At 39.9% G+C, this 7,671-nt stretch overlaps 1 long non-coding RNA gene across 1 annotated transcript; it reads right to left on the bottom strand.

Annotated features, from left to right (window-relative positions):
* Positions 1-879: 879 nt before the first annotated feature.
* On the bottom strand, positions 880-6,166 carry LOC121396216. Its single transcript, XR_005962891.1, has 4 exons — positions 5,838-6,166; positions 3,278-3,358; positions 1,406-1,611; positions 880-1,165 (listed from the first exon to the last, which is right to left on the bottom strand). It is a non-coding gene; the product is annotated as an uncharacterized LOC121396216 (long non-coding RNA).
* Between the last annotated feature and the right edge of the window lie 1,505 nt (positions 6,167-7,671).

Below are 7,671 nucleotides of genomic sequence, written 5' to 3'. Positions count from 1 at the left end.
TTTAAATTCTGATGAATCCATTTTCAAATAATTTTATTAAAATATTGAATTTTAGAATAGTATATCTGGTCACACTTGACTGCCATAAGACCACGTCTGTATTTTACAGAAATGTACAGGTATAGGATCTATTATCCAGAAACCTGTTACCCAGAGAGATCCGAATTACAGGAAGGCCAATCTATTTGTGTAATCAATCAATTAATCTTTTGCTATGGCTCAAATTATCCTAGCAACGAGGCAGTGGTCTGAATGAGAGACTTTAATATAAATAGAAGAGGGGCTGAATTTATAGACAGGTTATAAAAAGTAGCAATAACAATACAACTGTAATCTCACAGAGCAACCATTTTTGGCTGCAAAAAACCCTCATTTGAAAGCTGGAATGAGTCAGAAGAAAAAGGCAAATAATTAAAAAATCAGCCATTCTAAACATACTAAAATTAGGGAAAAAGACCTCTTATCCAGAAAACCCCAGATCACCAGAAGAGCCAAATTTCCGTTTTTTTATCCCTTTAAGATGTGGTGCTCCAAATTACAGAAAGACCTCTTATCCAGAAAACCCCAGATCACTAGAAGAGCCAATTACTTTTAAAGGGATTTGTTCATGATTTTTATGGTGTAGTATATCAAATCTAATAGAATTAAACAATAGGATTGTTTTGCCACCATAGATTTATACTAGCTTAATTAACATCAGTTCTTGGTAGTATTTTTATAAAGGAAAACAATTTGAAGAATCGTTTGTTTAAACTTGGGAGGAAATGGAATTCCTGTACTTGCATCTTTCTTGTTACCTCATGTTGGATACTATACTTGTATTGCTTAGAACCTAGTAGTTCTACATTGTTAATAAATAATACACCAGTTTGAGACAAATTAATAAGAACATTGTTATTTTTTTTTTTAAATTAATTTTTTTTTCCTATTGATGACTACATTTTAGGCCATATTATATGAGGTGCAAACATGAAAGCAAGGTTATGGACAGACATCTTATTGCGATCTTGTTTTCTGGCTGTCTGATAGAGAAGGTCCAGCAGTAGTTTCAGTAGATTTCTGTTTGGTGAAAGGAGAAGCAGGAAAAGAAGTTGCAATGCCTCGATCTGTCGCTCTTAATCTGGTACGCCTGTCCTATTACACTTGGCATCGAAAAGCATTAGGTCTGAGGAGTGAGATACACAAAAACATATTCCAAACATTTGCATATATTCTGTTGAGCTATTTTATTGCAGTGCTATATTCTTACACACATCTAAACCTATTTGACAAGCATATAGATGAAATATTAATTGCTAAAATGTATACAATGTAAAGAACATACAACAGAGAAAAAGTTGCCATTGCATTATGCAAGACTTATTTCTTCAATAAAGTGCTGTAGAATGGAACATGTCTTACTTACAATTTTTAAATGAGCGTTATAATGCCTGTGTGTCAGCAAAGGCTCTGGCAATTCACTGAGGTGCATTTTTAGTAAAGTGGCTACATCATTAGGATGAAACTCTCCAGACTCCACATCAATATCCATTCCACTGTTGAGCAAGTCTTTAATAATTTGTTGTTGATGGCTGTCCCCTGGAATACGAAACAATCCCTCAGTACGCAGATCTATTGATGAAGGCAAAATACAAGTAAGCACACCAGAGTGTCTTTCTATAAATTCTGCTGCATCTGGTCCTTTTCATCAAGCCTTTGCATGGTGGCCTGAAATCATAGGGCAATTATATAACCCAAAGTGGCAGCTACTGAAAATGGTCTTCTATTCATTAAAAGTGCAACTACACTGACCAATGTATTTTAGCAGTACCAAGTTACACCTAACTAACTAAAAATGTAGAACATGCAAATCCAGTTTTCTACAATAAAAGTGGTCTTAAATTAGCATTTAACTTATACCTGCTTTGATGATAGAGCCTCTTGTTTTGCTATATATATTAATAATTGTGCACAGCTTCCTCTGTACATACTAAGGGGCTCATTCACTAAGTTCGAGTGAAGGAATAGAGGAAAAATTCGAATTTCAAATGTTTTTTTGGCTACTTCGACCTTCGACTACGACCTTCGAATCAAACTAAAAATCGTTCGAATATTCGACCATTCGATAATTGAAGTACTGTCTCTTTAAAAATTTCTTCGACCCCCTAGTTCGCCACCTAAAACCTACAATTTTCTGATCGAAGGATAATCCTTCGATCGATGGATTAAAATCCTTTTTCTGATCGAACAATTATTCAATGAATTGATATTCGAAGTCGAAGGATTTTAATTCAGCAGTCGAATATCGAGGCTTAATAAGCCCTCGATATTCGACCCTTGATACATCTGCCCCTAAATGTTTGGTTGACAAAAAATATGATCTTTCCCAAATATGCCAACCTCAGGCCCGGATTTGTGGAAAGGCCACCTAGGCCCGTGCCTAGGGCGGCAGGATTTTAGGGGGGTGGCATGCTGCCCACGCACACCCACATTGGTTCAGAAATACTGGGATTGAATAGGAGATGCAATTATTTTTTCAATTTCCCGTGCGTCAATCCCCATTGCTCCAGTCCAGATGATGAAAATTTGCACGAATAAAAGGGAGGGGACAGGGACGACAAACAGCAGTGGGCCTAGGGACACCCACTATGTAAATCCGGCCCTGGCCAACCTTGAGGTGGACAATATTGGGTTTCTCTCATCCTTTGTCCCAAATGAATAAACCAGTTATAGTTAAACACGGAAATAAAGATTTGCACAGGAATAAATATTCTGTGTATACATAAATATATGAATAGGGCAATGTTACATTTACTCATTGAGAAACATCCATAGGTACATCTCTATAAGTGGTGACAGATGTTTTAAATGCCATTGGTTTTTGTCGGTGGTAAATAGCCTAAAGCTGGCCATAGACGCAAAGATCAGATCCTCGATTCGTACGATTTTCGGACCGTCTGTGGAGAGTCCCGACATTTTTCGTCCGGCGGAGATCAGTCGTTTGGTCAATCAGACAGGTTAAAATTTCTGTTGGCTGCGAGTAATATCTCTGCATGTATTGCTGATCGTACGATTTTCAGAGGGAGACTGTCACCGGCTTTGGTCGGACATAACTTTTGTACGATTGCTGTCAGGGGCAGAACATCCGCTGATCTGTTCTTTTGTACATTATTTGATCTGAATGGTTAATGTCAGGTCGGGAGATGGGGAAGTACGATCGTACAATGATTCGTACGATCGGATCTTTGCGTCTATGGCCAGCTTTAGACAAGCTATGACTTGAACAAGAGAAACTTACTTTTATGTAGATAATCTATAAGCTGGTAAATTTGTGCAATTCCTTCTTCTGTCAAAGATGCTCCAAATACTATTCCTTTTTCTAGAAGTAAAAGACTCATATCACTATATATATCCATTGACATGTACTTTTTATTGCACTCATTTTTGATTGAACTGTATAAGCTTAAACAAAGTTTTAACAAAGTTATAGTAATGAGAATGCAAGTGACATTTTAGATGTGTAAGGCACCTTAAGATACATTATACTATACAAGCTGGTCTTAAATATATGGACAAACATTCAACACAATTTTATTAGTCATCTGCATTAAGCAATTTAACATAAGCCATATATGGTCTGAGCAGTACGATTCCCTGACTGACTGGCAAGACATGCAGATACCATATTGCGCATGCGCCGAAAGTCACAAAGTTTTCCGATTTCACTTTGTGACTTTCGGCGCGTGCGCAGTAGATTCGTACCGGTAAATGCTCCTACTGCGCATGCGCCAGAAGATGACGATTAATCCAATTATCAATTAATAATAAATCTTGAAAATCGAATTCGAATTTTTTTTAAAAAAAAACTCGAATCAAGTTTGGATAATTCCCTAGTCAAATTTGACAGTTTTGACCATAAAAAAAATCTGAAGATTCTAATTTTCAATTCGACCTTTAATAAATCTGCCCCTTACTGTGGCTATACATGCAGAGATCCTTTGATCGTTTGGCGACGACGTCAATCTCTCCCCAATATGCCCGGGCCGGGCAGATACGATGGTGGGCCCCAGGCAGTTGGACTGAGAATACAGGCAGTTGGACTGAGGACCAGATCGACAAACCAGTGTGGTCCTTGACCCAACAGGATTTTAAACCTGTTCGATTGACAGCTGCCCATATTTTGGCCAGATGTTGATTGGGAGAAGCCCGTTGGTGGGCCTAATAAACTGAGATATAGTCTGTATGCAGCTTAGATCAGCCCGTGTATGGCCACCTTTAGGGGGTTGTTTATACAATAGTTATGTCTTAGTAGCTAATTTGTGTCCTGTAAGACTAACAACAGGACGGTTTCCTGTTGTAAGAACATTATAATGCGGCTGCCACATGCTCTTGGTACATAAGGAGTAACCATAAGAAATGGTTATGGTTAGTGCCAGCATAAATAGTCAATACTTATGCAAGGTTAGTCAACAACAGGTTCATAAGATTGGCATTACAAATGAAGGCAAAAGTTAATTTGGTCCTCATATTTCAATTATCCAAATACAGTCAAATCTCAATTGTATATACTCTGATTTTGTTTTCCCTTTTTTGTGGTCCCAGCAATATATAATGCATACTGTATTTCTCTCATTTTATATTTTCCCCGATTTTTTACTATTATCTTCTGGTCCCCTGTGAAAACTGAATGTAACAGTGATCATTGGCTAGTAGACAACATTGATGCTGCACTTCATTAAAACGCAGGCTCCATAGAGCTAATAATGGCAATGCAGTTACAGAAACACCAGCTGCAACGCTCTGTTTAGGTCTCGCCCTACCCTCAGCAGTGGACCATTGACCTCCCACCCCCTACACTAGTCAGTGCATGTGACGATCACAAAAGAAGAGCAGCCACCCTCAGCCCACCACTGGCACTTGTGACTAAATCCAGCAGCAGGCTGAGGATTTTTTTTTAATTGTATATAGGCACCTGATGGCAGCCCCACAAAGCTATCAAACCTCGGCAAAGATCCATAGATGCCTATTAAAAAAACAGCCCTGTTCAGACAGGCATTTTAGTGTATGCTGAAACAATTGGTTTTCCAGTAAGTGTTGCAAAATCTACACTGCCAAAGGCAAGCAATGTAAAAGCTATTTACCTACAATATAGCAGACAGAAACAATATGTGATCTTTTCAGAACATTGTAGTGGGGTAACCAACCTGCCAACACCATTCACCCTAATACCAGGTCATCATTGGCACAAAAAAAACTCCTATGGCAAATGTATTTTACAACTTTCTGCATATCATCCAGACCAATCGCTTGTTTTACAATGATATATATGTAACCCTTGCGACACCCCTTTGTCGGTCTTACACTCCACTAGGGTTGCCACCTGGCCAGTAAAAATCATGCTTGGTGCCAATGTTATTTATAGGGAAAACCCACAAAAATATAGGGAGGCCGTTTTTTTTCTCCAGAAAAGGTGGCAACCCTACACCCCACGTGTGGCACTTACCTGATGGCACAGGACAAACCGTGGTATTGGGAGAGACTGGGTACCTGGTACTTACTAGCGCAGTGCCTCCACCTAGTGGGATCCGGGAATGCACCTACAGATGGCCCTACTAGGAACACAGTAATAAAACACACACATATTTGTTAAACTTAATAACTGTTTGTCTAAAATGAAATGGCCAACTGGTACAAATAGCCTCCTAACCAGGCGGGAGTAGAGCCTCACTATCTAACTTGCTTGCTCTAACCATCTAGCTAACAAAAGAAGGCAAAGTCCTTTAATGTTCTTCCACAAAACAGTCTCTGTATCTTCAAGCGCTTCTTTAGGGTACTGTCCCTTTAAACAAGATACTCACTCCAAACCCTCTTTGGATAATTTAGAGAGTTCTCTTCAGATGACTCCAGTACATTCAGACATACAGTGCGACTACCAGCCCCTTTGGATGCTCAGATGGAAATCCCTTGCTGATGTTGGTTTCTCCAATCTGTTTCCATTTACTCCAGGCACAGTATGTGGCTTCTCTGTGCCAGCCTGAACCAAATGTCTGCTTTTGGTGGAGCCTCTCAGCTCTCTGGGCCCACCAGCAGTTCTCTAGTCTCTATCTCTGTCCACCATGTGGCTCTCTCTGCCAGGCTTTTCTCTTTTGCCAGTATCTGCGACTCCTTCTTCCTGCCAGACACTCACTAGCTGCTGTGTCATTTCCTGCTGGTTGCTAGGTAACAGCTTACAGCACACAGACACAGGCTCTATGCCTGATCTCTTACAGGGATAAGAGAGATACAAGCTATGGGTGTATGTAGTACCTATAACACTGCAGCAGCAGAAGAAAAGGTCAGACCTGAATCGTTCTGTGCCAGTAACACTAGGCAACATATTAATGATTGTCTAGTGCTGCAACACCATGTAGCTGGCACATAAGCTGGTGCTGGGGGACGAGGAAAATATGACAGAAACCCCATAAAGTGAAAATATTTATTTTGGATTTCTGCTGCAATTGACTGCTACATTACTATTTGCAACCTGTCAATCAACAATATCACCCAAGTGACATAAGTCTAAAGAAATGTACATTTACCATAAACGTTTAACAAAAAATATATGGTTACACTTTGGACAGTGTTAAGTCAAATGCATATTAAATAGTTGCATTAACCTAGCAGGACTGTGAACAGCAGCTCAGTATGGTTCTCTGCACAGGACCCATGGTATTCTCTCCACCCATTACAAATCTGTGTTATTAGAGGTAATGGGATTGGTTTCCTTTATTCATGTTGGGCTCATGGCAGCTCCTACTCAAACAAATGGCTTCCCATGCACACAAGAAGCAAAGTAAATGGACTTTCATATATGAAGCAGCTCAGAATCTGATTCTGGAATTTGGAACACAGACTGGACAAACAGAATGAAACAGAAAGCTGATAACAATAGGAAATGTATGGGGGTCACTAGCTGCACTTTTATTCTTATGGGGGCTCTGTAAATAATCACAATACCTTCTGATTAAAAGGGAAATATATCCTCAAACCCCATTTGAGACCATATTTTACAGTATATCCTGCCCAATGTACAAGGAAACACCTAATAAGAGACGGTTGGATCTGTATCTAACTTTAGAGATATGTACCTGGAACTGTGCTGCAATGGTAGTTTCCAGCCTGTGCCCAGGTGGAGATATGTACCTGGCTCTGCACTGGTATCTTGCAGCCTGTCCCCAAGTGATGATGTCATTAAGTGGCACCTGCCGCAGGGCATGAGACCTCAACCGTTGGGAAAAGACAGTTGGTGAGAAGACTTCAGAGAGAGAAGAAGAAGGAGAGAGAGCCCCACGATCTGACTGAGAAAATGAAGAGGAGCAATTCGTATTTTGGTGATTTGAGGCCCGAGGAGAAGAAGAGAAGATGTGGAAGTAAAGATGTAGGAAAATCAAAGAAGAAAGAAGGGAAGAGGAAAAGGAGTTTAGAAGAGCAGCAGAAGCCAGATGAGTGCTGCAGGGAGCAGAAACGCAAAAAGGAGGAGTGTGATGAAGGTAAAAAGAAATTGCTTAATAATAGCTAAATTTCTAAAAGGAGTGGCCCATGTGATTGCTGGCTGCTCATAATTTACTGGTGGGACAGTTGTTTAGGGCTTGGGAACTAATATAGGCGCTCAATGGCACAAGTGCAATTGCCAATGGCAACCATTTAGCCAGC

This window comes from Xenopus laevis, chromosome 7S (genome assembly GCF_017654675.1).
Source record: "Xenopus laevis strain J_2021 chromosome 7S, Xenopus_laevis_v10.1, whole genome shotgun sequence".
NCBI classification, from domain to species: Eukaryota; Metazoa; Chordata; class Amphibia; order Anura; family Pipidae; genus Xenopus; species Xenopus laevis.
This window is presented reverse-complemented; position numbering and strand designations above follow the sequence as displayed.